We start from the raw sequence: 16,824 nt of genomic DNA, 5'->3' as shown, positions 1-16,824 counted from the left end.
TTGTTCTCAGTTTCCACGTTTGTGGACTTTGTTCCTTGTTGGTCCTCGGCCTTCGGTGTTTTTACTTGTGGGGCTTCAACTTGTGGTGTTGCTCTACGCGCGGTTCTGTTGGGGTATGCTTCTTGTTCAGTTTCATCATTTATTTTTCGCTGTATTTCTGTTAGTTCTAGTTTAGAGAGCCAACCTTTCTTGAGTATTAGTCTTGCTTGGTCCGCAATTCTTTGTTCTGTCGTATGGAAGTCACTGGATAAGCCCCATAGTTCTTTCATTCGTTTCCGGTAACCTCCATATCTATATTTAGAATGACTTCTATAGTAGCATTCCATGACGAGTCTATTCTTTTTTGTTGTCCATTTCTTTCTTCAGTTTTTTTCCATTGTGATGATTATCACGGCTGTGCTGTCTTTGTTCGGTATCATCTTGTTCCCTGAAATTAGAGGTTATGCTTACCTGTTCAGCATCCATGTTATTTGGGTTTCTGAAATTAGAAAGTTGGCCAACATTCGCAGGATGACGACTGGGTGTCCCATGCTGGCTACCGAAGGAGCATCTGCCGATCATGATACCTAGATCTTTCTTCTGGGTCCCACGGATTGGATTATTTGCATTTGACATTTTTCATATTTTGGTGTTTGTGGCAACACCGGGCCCAGAGTTGTTTTACCTGTGGTTCTGCTGCAGGGATAGTGTAACGCTCCCATGTAAACAGAAGGTATCATGCACTATCACACATACGTATGGGACATGAACAAAATAAAATTTAAGGAATAGGTTCAAAGGACTTATTAATATTTACTTAGTATAAGTCCGTAGTTGTAATTCGAAATTAGAGATATTTGAAGATAGATTCCCCACCCATACTTACAAGTGTATTTGTATTGTGGATTCGTCGTAATACCGTCAGATATAGTTACCGATTTTTTCCCCTTTCTTCTTTCTTGGGCCGGGTGGGTGGATATTTCAGATACATTTGCATTTAACCACTGGCTGGAATTAATATTATATTTGGCAGAGATTGAGTCAAAATAAAGAATTTTAATAAAACGACAATTTAGCACCAAAAAAAAAAAAAAAAAATACCGGTGTGAAAATAATCACTTGGGAGGATATTATTGGGAGGATAATAATAATAATAATAATAATAATAATAATAATAATAATAATAATAATAATAATAATTATTATTATTATTATTATTATTATTATTTTATAAATATTGTCTTTATTATCAATACACACAGAGTGACTTTCGAGCCAAAAGCATGTACATCTAAGTACCTGATCTGATATTATCCTCGGTCTGTGTATGAGAATTCCTTCAGGACTGAGACAATTTTCCTTCAAGACCGAGATTATTTGTATTCTCATTTAATTATTAACTAATATTAATTTTTGTTGATTTTATTATTATTGGCTCACCTGGAGCTTTCTCACGAGTCAGCAAACGATCTGATTGGAGACCTGTGGTGTTCTCTGGAAGCTGAGTGACAACAAGTCTCCCCAGACGTCTAGCTCTCTCCTCCTCCTTTGATAGCATTCGCAAATAAATTTGCATCATCGCAACAGCCTCTTACCATTGATTTCTCGCTTACAGTGGCCATTGGTTTATACTGAAAGCTGAGTGGCACTAAGCCTCCCCAAGATCCCAGTTCTCTTCGCACTTGTCCAGCAGAGGTCTGGCCAGTGCTCCCTCCTCGGTGTTTCCATCCTCCTTGACCCTTCTTGGCTCTTTGTTATCACTTTTTTTTTGGGGGGGACAGTGGTGAAACAATGAAGAGATGCATGATGGAGGGGGGGGGGTAGAACATGTAGATCTGCAGCTTCGGTCTTCTTCATTCCATGTAACGCTTCTTCATTATATTGTCTTGTGTTATTCTCTGCATTCAAGGGTTTTACTTAATATTTCAGCCGTTTTCATTATCGTTAGCCGTTGTATTTTTGCAGCTATTCCTCTGATTCCAATTTCTGACATTCTTTTTTCCAGGTTTTTTGGGATTGTTCCTAGTGCTCCTACTATTATTGCTACAATTTTGATTTTCTTCATCATCCAAATCCCTTTTAACTCTCTGGCTAGTTCTGTGTACTTGCTTCGTTTCTCTTTTTCTTTCATACTGACCCTGTGGTCAGCTTGAACAGCAAAGTCTACGATTTAACAGGATTTCTCTTTCTTGTTAATTCTTACGACATCTGGTCTTCTTGCTTGGATGGGTTTGTCCGTCTGTATGTCCATGTCCCATAGGATTTTGTGGTTCTCGTTTTCGAGTGTTGTTGCGGGTTTATGCTTGTACCATTTATCTGTACACTGAAAATGCAGCCGTTTGCACAATTCCCAGTGCACTGCCCTCCCCACTTGGTCATGCCTGTTTTTGTATTCCTTTTGGGCCAGTTTGCTGCATTCACTTACTATATGGTTTATCGTTTCGTCTCTCTGTCCACAGAGTCTGCATTTGCTGTTTTCTTGTGTTTTATCGATCCTTGTTTTGATTATTTATTTATTTATTTATTTATCTATGTTCATCCAATCTTTATTAAGGGAGAGACGGAATTTACTCACCATTAAAAAAGCCGACATTGTCTCTAACTCTGCCCTCTTCAGTAGTTTTATTATTATTATTATTATTATTATTATTAGTTGTATCTCTTACTCACCATTAAAAAAGCCGACCTTGTCTCTAACTCTGCCCTTTTCAGTAGTTTTATTTTCAGTAGTTTTATATTATTATTATTATTCATAACTAATAATTACATTATTTTTACCGTTTAACAATTTCATTTCTATTCCATTATACATATTAAATCAATTGCGTCTCATTTTTGCCGTTTGAATTAAACGCTTTTACGTTGCAACATTAAAAAAAAATATTAAAAAACACAATCTTCTTTCACAAACGGCTAAAATGATTCACGTAAACTTTTTCGAACATGATTGCTAGGAATGAACGCTGTCCACGCTACAAATCTCCAGTTCTTTCAACGGTTTTCTTTTTCTTTTTCATTTCGATATTATTTTTGTGATCAAGAGCGGAGGTCCGCTTGAAATATAAAAAAAATAATAATAAAATATTAAATACAAAGAGTAACATCGTTTTTCATGCTTCAAAAAACCCACATAACCTTTAAATCGCTATATATATATATATATATATATATATATATATATATATATATATATATATATATATATATATATATATAGTAATTTATAAAATATATATGGCGATTAAGCTACACTGAATATTCTGCGTTTCATCCAACTATAGGATTCGTCAGGCTTATATATATATATAACAAATGACAAACGTGTATATTCCAAATTTCGTGATGTTAACGATCTTATCCTTTATTCCTTTAAAAAGAGATGAGTATGGGCTGAAGAGAGCTTGATATGGGTATCTAAAACGGTCTCTAATTGTCGGGTTTGAAACTGACGGTACCAATGAATTGTCTCATCTAAAACTTTCTGTAAACAATATATATATATATATATATATATATATATATATATATATATATAAATACATATATATAATATTCTTTATACCTACAATCATTAGTGTAGGGGTAACAATTCCTGCCGGTCATCGGGTTTCCAACCCAGCCACGAAGCCACCTTTTGCTTCATTTGCTAAGGCTCTACCAATTGCTTGTATATATTTATAATTCTGCACTATCCTTAAAAGTAGTTTGATAATTATAATCAAATAAAAAGTTTTCTTTATGCCTACAGAAATTAGTGTTTCATGCTTCCGCAATCATCAGTGTAGGGGGTGACAATTCCTGCTGGTCATGAGATTCAAACCCAACCTATGATATCACCTTTTGCTCCGTTAACCAAGCCTTGGAGCCACCAATGAATGAATGGAATTAACAAGTATTAAACGCCGAATTCAAGCAAATGCAGTTTGACAATCTAGTGTTTACAAGAGTTGAAGTCATGAACATCGTTTGATAATCATAATTAAATAATAATTATTCTTTTATACCTACAGACACTAGTGTTTCCTGCTTATGCAATCATCAGAGTAGGAGTGACAATTCCTGCCGGTCATGAAATTCGAACCCAGCCACGATGATACCTTTTACTCCATTAGGCAAGCCTCTACCTCAGAGCTTCCAAACAATTGCCACGGGAATGAAAGGCATTAAGAACTATTAAACGCCGAATTTAGGCAAATACATTTGACAATATATATATATATATATATATATATATATATATATATATATATTTCATTGAAGTATTGCCGTAGACTAATTCAAGAGAATGCCCCTAAATTTATAGGCTGTCAAATTACAGAAGGGCTATGCTACTAAATATTAACTAGTTCATTGTGTTTCTGTTGTATTTGTGTTGCATTAATGTTCTAAAGTTACATTTAAATAAGAATTTTCCATTGTGCGGAGTCTTTTACCTTCTCGATTTGATGTTATTTTTTAAATTGACGTGAACACTAGGATACTTTAATTAAAAATTAAATGTGAACTATAGAATTGTGAACTATATAGAGGAAAAAAGGTGAATCAAATGAGGTATAGGTTGTTTACCCAGTTACATTCAATTTAGCTTAAATTTGCAATTTTTGAAAAAAAAATGAGAAGTGTGGACTTTCTTTTTGGCGGCACTATATATATATATATATATATATATATATATATATATATATATATATATATCTTTCTGTCTCTTACTACATATATGTATATATATGATAAAGATAAAAACAGAAAATAACCCTTACATGATAACCTATCAAGATACGGAAAGCTCTACACGGATGGGTGGAGCAAATAATGTAATAAATACTTGATGACAGTTCAAAGTTAAATAAACTTAATTGATCATCAAATCAACCAGGAAAAAAAAAACATGTGTCTTTTAATCGCAGGCATATCTTTTTTTTTTCTCCCAGGAGAGATTTTCAGAGAAAATCCTGCTCTTAAGGATAAATCGACACTAAAACTTCTTGGTCTTTCTTTCTCATGAAGTAATTTTCGTAAGGCGGGTATTTCTATCGCTCCAAACAATTTTCTGCAGGCATTTCTTGATCTCTACAAATACAATCGCCGATCTCGTATGGAATCCTGTTGTCTTAAAATATTAGAAAAGTCCACTGTTTAGTAAGCAATGTGATATTGAAATTAAAAATATAACGGTTAAAAAACCAGAAAAGTGTAGAAATTCTTGCGGGAAAAGGATAACTGCCTATTTTATTTGAGAATTCTTGATAAGGTTTCGAACGTTATTTGTAATTTGATTGCCCCCTCCCCCACCCTTTCTTCTCGGCGCTGTCTCTTTCAAAATTTTCTAAAAATAGTCTCATGACATATGTTCTTTAGAATTGTTGATTCTATTGCCTGCCTTCTTTGTTCCAGCTCGTTTGATTCGGTGGTCTAGTGGTCTTCATCGATTCACTGTTTTGATATGTCATTGTAATGCAACTTCCTATTCCAGTAGCTTCTTTACAAGACTTTCAGGTTTGTAGATATTTCTTCTTGCTGATTGTTTTCATCCTACCAATAGACTCTTGTATTGCAACAGAGCGTGTATGAGCACGTGGGGAAAATGTCAGCAGAAGCTGTAGGGTAGCTGGCTTTTGAAGATATTAGCAGCACATATGCAAATTAGGAGCGTGCGTGGGCTTGCGTGTTCCGTTTGCCTGTTTCCCACCTGACTACAACTTGGATGTCTTCAAGTCCAACATAAACAAATTCCTGATGAACCGCCCCTTAAGTAAGACACTTTATCAAATCTCCAATACTAAGGATTACTACGATACTATCCCATTGATTACTGTACACGCAATAACCCTTATCCCCGAGTGGCTTCTGGGCCTTAATAAGTGGTGACCGTCATGTAAAAAAAACAAAAACAAAAAAAAACAGCACATGGTCAGAGAGAAGCAAAGCACATGGCCGGGGGAGATGGGTGTATAAAGTCGAAGGCAAGAAATGACTCACTATGGCTAGTATGAAGAGGAGTAAGAAAAACGCATGTTGGGTGAGATGGACATGTGGCATCATGGTGATGGCGAGATACTTTTAAGCTGGTGTCGAGACAACAGGGATTTGTTAACCTCATAGCAGACGAAATGAACAGAAAAAAAGCAGCCATTGCTTGGAACGTAATGGTAATAAATTCCTTTTACTAAAGCAGAAAAAAAGCTGAGTCGGATTTATTTTTGTTTGTTCCTTTTCAATGGTACCAGATAGTGTGAGGGTTCGAGAGAGGTTTGAACTGTAACAAACAGGATTCAAGCGCAACGGCCACGTTACATTATTTTTGCGATAATCACCTGTTTGATTCTTGTTAGCTCTTTACATCAAGTGGCTTCATGTCTTGTCTAGAACGATTTCCATAAGAATGAAAAATATGTCTGTCATGAAAGCAAAGAACTCTACCATTCATTATTCAAGAATTATCTGTATTCGTTTCTTTGTTTCCTTTTCTTGAATTTCTGATATTTTCGTGCATGATAATAATGATTCTTTTATTATGAAAAAAAAATTCCAAGCAGTTGAAATTGGTAAAGACTTTAACACTCTGTTTATCCAAGAATGAAACATTGTTCAATTGGCAATGAAAAGAAGGGAAGATCATGGTTTGCATGAAGAACGCACAGGTGAGGTTCTGAAACTTGAAATATCTTTATAATTAGTAGCAATTTGATAAGAATTAAAAACGAAGAATACGAAAAGATGATGTTGCATGTTGCCGAAGGAGCGCATAGTGTTGTTTAAAACGGGTCTATATGACCTATTTTTAATTACCCCTATTATTATTATTATTATTATTATTATTATTATTATTATTATTATTATGATGATGATGATGATGATGATGATGACCGTTAACTTCCCGGTGTTGTGATGTTTTACACCGGTTTGTTTTCACCAAGAGCAGGCTTTTACACCAAAGCTAGTAAGCATAATCAAAAAGTTAACTAAATGGAAAGCACTTGACGTAGGCTGTTTGCTGTGCCAAGCAAAACTGATTTCTGGAGTACGATAATTTTGCACTTCAAAGAGTTCAACTTTATTATTATTATTATTATTATTATTATTATTATTATTATTATTATTATTATTATTATTATTATTATTAAAATTTTGTTTCTGGCTGTTGGCATTTCTGATTTTATATTGATAGGCGGATCATAACAAATGAACAAAGGCTATCAGCATCTTGCTTTCTCAGTCTTCCAGCACCTTCCGCACGATTCTGGTGGTTCCCAACAAGGCAGTCTTTTGAAGTACTCCAACATTGCAATGGATCTCAATATTCTCCATCCACTTGTTAAAGACTGATACGGCGATAATTTTGCAGGTCAGATTTTTTGATCAGAATTCTTGAACACCAGTAATTTTACAGCTATTGGAGAAGCAAGTTTTAGCAAAGTATTTATTGTAGAGTTTGGAGATGACAGGGGCCAGCTCAGCAGAACATTTCTTTAAAACTATATCAAGGATAAGATCAGGCCCACATGTACAGTGGACCTGCTTCCCATAGTCGTCTTCAAGTCCGATGCAAACAAGTTCTTATTAAGCTGCCCTTTAAAGAATCAAATTCTACTCCACTTCCACCATTACCGATCACTATGCTGTTGTCTTACTGACCGTCTTACACTCATTAACCCTTATCTCGAGTTGGATTTATGCCTTGATAAGTGATGAATTCTTTGTAAAAATGTATATAGGTTGTTTTGGGTACACTAAATTTTGATAGAAACGATAACAAAGTATTTTATTATATTTCCAACAACAGAGTACGAAACTGACTAGCGAATGTTCGCGTCAGGAATGTTCGCGTCAGGAATGTTCGCGTCAGAAACAAAGTTTGTTTGTCAGCTTAAATGCTATTTACGCCCACCTTCTAAAATCCTACCGACATAATTCTATATAGACTTATCTGTATTAATTTATTTCCTCGAATATAAATATGAACCTTGAATGTTTTTTTTTCATTTACTTAACTCACTGCAAGAGATCCAATATGAATCCGAAGCTGATAACCTCTCCATCCATATACCTATTTATTATCACCTCCCCACCCACATACGCAGTTGTATCTCTGTTAACTTATCCAATTTATCGCACGTCTTTCTCATCTACTTTTTACCTACTTAGCCATTAAATCTAATTTTACCAATATATTTTTTATTTTCAACTCTGAGGTCAGCTATCCATACGACCTTTATTAGGAAGAGGAGGAAGAAGAAGAAGAAGAAGAAGAAGAAATAGTAAAGAAATTAGTAGATTACAATAAAGCAGTAGTAATATTATAAGTGGTATAATAATACAAAATAAGTTATAGCAATATATATATATATATATATATATATATATATATATATATATATATATATGTATATATTGGTATATTTAGGTAGTATTTTCTCATTCAAGCAAATATTACTAATGTTACATGGAAAGGCTGTCCCCTTTTCCTGTAAATAAGAAGAACATTAGATAAGTTGAAAATGAGATTAGGATAAGCCGAGACTCGAACCTTGTAAGCAAAGTTCAGAAATAGATTTAGAAAATGGAATGTTAGAATTTCGCTATTGCTAAATTTCATATAAAATAGATATTGTTTGTTTGTAAAAACAATTAATTGTTCAGTCTTTTATGAAAACTGAATTAAAAATGTCAGCTTAAAAGAATGAACAATACAAATTAAAAATATATTGTAAAAAAATAGGTTAGGCTAAAAAATAGGTTAGGAGAATTCTTTGTTTGCCGTGTGTTTTGGAAACGGTGCTTAGCCACGTGAGTTGGTCACGTTTTGGAGCCACACATCTGACGTCATAGCAGAAAGGGAATTTCTCAATATAGGAGCTAGTTTTAGAGGTGAAGGCAGTCAAGCAGACAGGTTCGAGCAGTCGGAAAGAGTTGGCATGATCAGAGAAGGGTCTCTTTAGAAGCGAAGGGAGAACATTTAACCATGTAGAAACGAATTTGAATTCCTGACGTCATCATCATTTCGACCGGTCAGATGAAATAAAGAATCACCATCGATATTTGTAACTGTTTGTCTCCTTGTCGTCATTCAACAATTGAAGGTAATGTGTTAATCATCTAATATGCACTTTGTATAACCCCCTTCCAAGTAACGTGTCCCCCTCCGCCATCATAAATAATGATTCACCAGTCTGATGTAAAAGAACAGTAATACACATTCATTCAATAATGATCTCTATCTCTTTTTCTCTCTCTCTCTATTTATCTATCTATCTCTCTCACTGTTATAAATGTCTCCTTCATCATCGTTACTTCTGTATTACATGTACCCGTCTCTCTTTAAAATGTACCCGATATATGATCCCTAATATGACCCGTGCTATACAACAGTAGTAGTAGCATATAACAATAAACAAGAATAAATAGTAGTAGTAGTAGTAGTAGTAGTAGTAGTAGTAGACCTTAATAAAAATATAAGTAAAATAAAATAAAGAGAAAAGAAAATGGATCTCGAATTCACCTTCACAGCCTCATAACTCTCGCTTCCATTATTTTATCCTTTAGTCCTCACATACCATGAACGATTTTTCTGGCAAAGGGGTAAGAATTGTTGTTTTCGGGGCCGTAATTTATTCATATAACATTTATCGTTGGATAGTTTTTGACCTTTTAGCTCCTTACATCAAGTGGCTTCATGCCTCGTCGAGAGCAATTTCATTAAAAAAAATTAGGAAATTCCAAGAACGTAAAAGGTGTCAGAGTTGAAAAATACAATAAGAAGTTGTAATGAATTAGAAATAGTAAACTGTAGTAGTAATATTAGTTGTAGAAAATTACAATAAAATAAGTAGTAGTAGGAGGAGGATGAGGATGAGGAGGAGATTGCAACAAACTAAGTAATAGTAGCAGTAGTAGTATTAATGGAAGGTTACAATAAAATAAGTAGTAATAAAAGTTTACAAAAATTAAAACAAGTAGTAGCAGTAGGAAAATGGAAAGAAGGACGAAAAGTAGAACGCGAATAATACAATAAGTAGTAGTAGTAGTAGTAGTAGTAGTAGTAGTATTTAGTAATGCAAAATAGAAGAAATAGAAAAAAAGAAAGTAAAAGATAAAGAAGATAAATAAGAAGACGAAGATTTAATGCATGGACGATTTCTTGAGTTATTGTTTAGAAACACTGCTGTTTATATTTTGTCTGGTGGTGATAACGAAGTGTGGGATAATTGAAAATGGCTAAAATGGTAAGACATGTAAATGTGGAGAATTTTTGCAAAGGTGGTTTTGCGATTCTATTGTAAAACACGAGAGAAAGAGAGAGAAATAGTAAAAGAGAGAAAGAGATAGATAGATAGATAGACAGATAGATAAATAGATAGATAGATAGAGAGAGAGAGAGAGAGGGAGAGAGAGAGGATAGGATGGAATAAAAAGGAATCTTCAAAATCTGTTTGCATCTTGAAGGTGAAAGGCAGAAAATTCTTCATAAGACACTTAAAAACTTAGATAAAGTAAAGTTTTCAAAAATGGCCACTTCTCTTACTTTGCTTGAATAATAATGGCGGCGTGGTAGTCATAATATGCCGAACAACCGATCATATTCTTGTATGGAGAAACCCGGATGTTCTTATGTTCATTACATCCGGAAATTCTCGGTTTCTGAATGATAGATCATACTGAAAGAAATACTGATGAACATTCTTTATTGTAAACATCTCACATGTACAATATGTGTGTGTGATAGTAGACTTATTTCAACATATGGGATAGATAACCCATTATGTAATAGAATTACTAAGTAAAATAAAACTGGAACTAATGTAGCCACATACACAAACAAAATGATGGATTATGTTCTATATGTATTATAGATCCGGAAATTCTCGGTTTCTGAATGATAGACTATACTGAAAGAAATACTGATGAACATTTTTTATTGTAAACATCTCACATGTACAATATGTGTGTGTGATAGTAGACTTATTTCAACATATGGGATAGGTAACCCACTATGTCTATAACAGAATTACGAGCAGAATAAGTCTCGATCTGGTGGTGTAGTGTAGCCGACTTTGACAAAATGGAAGCAAACAAAAAAACAAAGTTGCTTAAAAAATCATAATTAGCAGGGGCTTCTTTGATAGTCAACATCTTATTTCAAGTAACAAAATACAGCAAACCAAATACAACTAAATAAATATCATCAGTAGAAACCAAAGAACATGAAAAGTAAGAAATGGACCGCAAAGTAAGAAATGGACCACAAAGTAAGAAATGGACCACAAAGGAAATTAGACTAGTTATGCAATCTTGCTACAAAAGCAACCAACACACAAAGAGGCTTCGGATCTATATAAATATATAGTCATGGAGAACACTGTCGACACTGTGCGAGTGTTAACCCTATACTCCTATAAATATGTGTGCGTGTTTTTTTTTTTTGTATCTTAATATTCATATTAAAACCTCTTTTTTCTATTTATTTAGTTATTTATTTGCTTCCCCACTGAGCAAATTAGGCACAAGGCCGTTTTTTAATGTGGAAAATAAGGGGAAGGGGACCAGTTCCCCGAGAGGGAACTGGATAGCGAGAATTGGTATGAAGGGTTTCCGCAACGTTGACCAACACTGATTGCTCAAGAGCAATGGTCTGATATGTGGGGTTGCCCCCACATATGGTCTTTGATGCAGTATCTGCCGGAACAGATACTTCACTTTGATAACAGAAAAAAGATCTTGGTTCGAAGGCCAAGCAGAAAAAAGGCGAGCCGTTTTTCTGTTTATTTAAAAAGAAAATACAACTATATATATATATATATATATATATGAGTCGTTGAATTGTATTCATCTGCAAAAGATCTAGCTAATTTTCATATCCTTTTAAACATTCATTTTATTCTCTATTAGTCTTTTTTTTCGGTTTTCTTATGGAAAGGTAAAAATTAAAACATGAGCCAGTAGCTATAACGTTACGCATACATATTCGTAATGCCGTGGTCCGACCTCCAATTGGGAAATTCCATTTTTTGTTTTAAATTTTCACACTTTTTCAGCGATTTTCCCCAGCCAAAAAAAAAAAAAAAAAAAAAAAAAAGAAAATGAATAAAAATAAAAAATTGAACACGGGTTCGAATACCCTATATATTAAGTTTCATGTCTGTAGACTAAAAACTGACGGAGGAGTTTGGTAAGCAATTTTTTAAAAAGAAATATATATGCATACAAATGTATATATATTTATATAGAACGAGGTTTGTGTGTTTACTATAAACTTTTTATGCAAATATCACGCAAATCATGTAAAATATCTGCATGAATATAATCACACGTAATAGTTAAATAAAGATGGTCATTCCATGAGAAAACCGAAACAAAAACTAATAAGGAATTAATTAAAATGAATGTTTTAAAGAATATGCAAATTAACTAGATATTTTGCAGATGAATGCTATTCCACAACCCATTTATAACAATGTTGTATTTTCTTTTTAAATAAATAGAAAAAAGTTGTTTTTTTAATATGAACATCGATAAAAAAATAAAAACATTATAAGAGTCTAGATAAAAGGCGAATAAAATGAGGTGTATGTTGTTTAAACAGTTACATTCAATTTTGCTTAAATTTGCGATTTTTGAAAAAATGACAAGTGTGGGTTTTCTTTTTAGTGCTACTGTATATATATATATATATATATATATATATATATATATATATATATATATATATATGCATATACATATAAATACGCGTATATATGCATATATATACATACCTATATACATATATATATATATATATATATATATATATATATATATATATATATATATAAGATATAAGATATAAAAATATATAAATATAACAAACGATATATAATATTTTTCAATAAATGTTAATATTATGTACCTACAAATTTTAGTGTTTCATGCTTATGCAATCATCAGTGTGGGAAGTGATAATCACTGCTAGTCAGGAGATTCAAACCAAGTCAACAAAGCCAAGCTTATTTTTTTGAGCTAGTGTTTTTTCCTCTCGGTCACCGGGAATTAACCTTTAAATGGAAGTGGATTTAGATACTTATGATGTAGTGTAATCGGGCTGGTCAAAATCAACGGCCATGAGAGTATTCTACAAACAGAAAGTTTGGAATAATGATTTTGATAGATTCCAATGTCCAAGATTTTATTCATCTTACCAATAACTTTTTTTTCCAAAATCTATGAAATCTGCATCAGAACGTTTTTTTTTTTAAATTTTTATTTTATACATGTTTACCTCAAACATAGCATATTGCCGCTAAGAACATAAGGAGCTATTATTATTTTAGGATCGTGTCTAACAGAGGATTACGGGTAATTGAGCAACAAGATGTTTGTTCATATTACATTTAAAATTTTGAAGGTTAGTGCAGTGAGAGAAGCAGGAAACGGCGAGGGAATTCCAATCTAAGTTTAAAAAATAGTTTTTAATAAAAGTATGCCAATTTCATCGCATAACTGTAAACTAATTCCAGTTAGTCTGGGAATGATATTCGATCAATATAACGCATGTCTTATTACCTAATATGATGTTCTTATATAACGTTGTCCGGGAACCAACACGTTGGATGCAGTTTCAGTCGCAAAGGAGACAAAGAATAGGAAATAAATTCAATTCGTTTTTTTTTTGTAACAATTACATTTATCTCCTCTTTATTACGGTTGCGAGGTCACCTACCTAATCTCGAACGTTATTCCCATCTCTCTCGTGTTCTCAAGCATTATTCACAATTCTCACGTGATCTTGAACGTCTTCCAAGTTTCTAACGTAATCGTTATCTTTCTATTTTTATAGTCTGTTTTCTTTATCGGTGATGTCATTTTGCATGCATTTGCGTTCGCACGTCCGCGCTATGTTGCACTTCGTGGTAAGCAATCATGTTTTGTTAATCTTTCGGTCATTCTAATCGCAGTTTTAATTTTGAAAACAACCCGATGATATTAAAGTAAAGATGTCAGAGTGTCCCTTTTTGATTGTTTATATATCAGGTCGAATATTATATGCGTGGTGAAACGCAGTACAATGATAACCTTAGTTTCTCTCGTACTCGCTCTTACTCAATTCTGAATTTCTTCATGGTTACTTCCAGTGGCCAAGGGTTAATCCTTTTACCACCTCTGGTAATGGGTATATATCTATGCGTGGTGTAGCAATCGGTCTCCGAAGATTAACAGGGGCATTTATATATGCTTCGTTGTTATATCTTAACAAACATTGAGCTTCTGATCAAAAAAGGACTAATATACATAAAGAATAGAAAATATTCAAAAAGCTTACATTTCCATAATATATATATATATATATATATATATTATATATATAATATATATATTATATATATATAGTAAAGTCGTACATATATATATATATATGTAAAGTCGTTATATATATATATATATATATATATATATATATAGTAAAGTCGTACCCTGTCTGTTTGTTTGTTTACAATTAAATTAATATGTTCAAAAAGTACAATGTTTTACAAATTAATTATCACACTGAAAACAAACTTCTATACGCTTTCATTTCAGAATTATATATATATATATATATATATATATATATATATATATACTATTCATTCAATGAAAATCTACATTCAAGATGTAATCTCGTTTGCATATTACATTGCAGAAAATCTATTTTAATAATTAGTTCCATATTATTAATTGCTTATAATAGGATTGTTTTAATTATTATATTAAGAAATATTATTTGAAGTTTATTTATTTAATTTCTCTTAAATTTAATTTCCTTTTAATTTATTTTATTTTCAATTATTATTACCCGACACCAGCTGCCTTTAAAAACAGAAGAAAGTTTATTTATTTAAACAGTGAGAGTTATTTCCCGGGTAATTTTCATAGACGAAAATGGACGTGTTTTATGCTTCCATAAATCCAACATATGGTCCACTTTCAGGAAAATCGTAATAAGTTACGATATTCGGCGTATTTTAAATAGTATGTGACTGAATCCTCCGCCCGTCAGTACGTTTCGACCTGGCAACATCGGAGATGTACAGCTAGTATATATATAATGTTATATCCATGTAGGGAACCTAAAGTGGGAGAACTCAATGCGCAGCAGAGCATTATATATATATATATATATATATATATATATATATATATATATATATATGGAAAGAGAGAGAGAAAGAAAGAGAGAGAGAACGATATTAGCATAAATCTTTTGTGTTTTATTCAATCAAAATAACAATTGTCACATGCAATTATAGAATTAACCAAATTTTGAAGCATCAAGAAAATTATGGACACTTAATTGCCTTAGATTTCTTACTAGTATTTGTTTAATCCTAACTTTGAATACTTTCTATGGCTATCATTTGCAGCATTGACGTGGAATACAGAACAAGACCCGGATACAATCATCAAGGCAAGCGAAGGTAGATGTTATGCGATCTTCATTATCAACATAATTTCTCTTCATATCATTGTGAAAACTGACGAGGGACGGAATCACCCGGGATTAAGAATGTCATTGAGTTTTGTTTTACTAGGCGTTGTCGAGGAGCAATAAATGTAAGATTATAATATTACATTTAAAAGGGATAACTTCAATTAACTAATTACATGATTTACATATTTTTCCAACACATTAAAACAAGAGAGATGAATGGATTAGGCGGGGTTAAAAGAGGGGGCTGAGGAGAAAAACTGAAAAATGGGGAGAGTGAAAGAGAGAAAGATAAAGAGACTGCTAGAGAGAGAGAGAGAGAGAGAGAGAGAGAGAGAGAGAGAGAGAGAGAGAGAGAGAGAGAAGGGGAGTAAATAGAAGTTTTCTCATATATTTTCTCACTGAGAACATTGTTTGGTTTGCTCTCGCTTTTGATTTTTATCCTGGGACCCCAATATCAACAGACCTTAGACCATTCCTGTAATGATCCGGCCCCTGTTGATTTTGCGATGGGAGTTTAGTTCTCTGCAGTTCTAGGAGGTCCACCCTCTCAGGCCTTGCCTTTTCTCTTTAAGAAGGGGTTAGTTAATTGCTAATCGCTTGAGGTACCCTCGCTGTGGAATGCCAAAGAGACTGCCCAGGCACTTTTTTGCAGGTTAGAGTGCCTCTCATCTGGGGAGCTGACTTCTAAATCCCACTTTCTATCCTGGTGTCCAGGTTCTTGCAGTGGGAGATAACTAAATACCGATTACATAGACGCAACTCCCAAAAAGATATGGCCGTTTTCTATTGTTTGTTCTTGAAATGATTATCAGAAAACATCAAAGTAAGTTGTGTTCATTTGACATTCTCCATAATTTTTTTGCCCTGTCAGTTCATGTATTTCGTGTGTGTTTTACTACATTTAATGTACATTAGTACTTACGTGTATGATGTTGATTCCCTTTTTGGTGGTGGAGAATGAAAGTGTTGGGAAGAAGAACGGAATAATGGGGAGAGGAAAAAGAGAGAAATATAAAGAGAAGGTGTGTGTGTGCGTGTGTGTGTGTGTGTGTGTGTGTGTGTGTGTGAGAGAGAGAGAGAGAGAGAGAGAGAGAGATTTTAATATAAAAATGTAACACACACTTTTGAAAATGTCCTATCGTGTTTTTATAGCCTATAGTGATTAGAGGTGTAGATGCTGTACTGAGCAAGCACGGTCCGATCTCTGCTGGGACTGCTGAATCAGTTTCACTATCAGCTTTGGAAAAGGTATGAATCCATATATCGATCCTCCAGCTATAGAGTAAATAGAAGGATAGATTTTCAAGCCTTGGTTGTGCAGCTAATCTACTGGACTCAAGAAATGAGGTTGCGAATTAAACATCTTTTCACTCGTTGTAGATTCCTCACACAAACACCCT

This window comes from Euprymna scolopes, chromosome 24 (genome assembly GCF_053919585.1).
Source record: "Euprymna scolopes isolate OS-2025 chromosome 24, ASM5391958v1, whole genome shotgun sequence".
NCBI classification, from domain to species: Eukaryota; Metazoa; Mollusca; class Cephalopoda; order Sepiida; family Sepiolidae; genus Euprymna; species Euprymna scolopes.
This window is presented reverse-complemented; position numbering follows the sequence as displayed.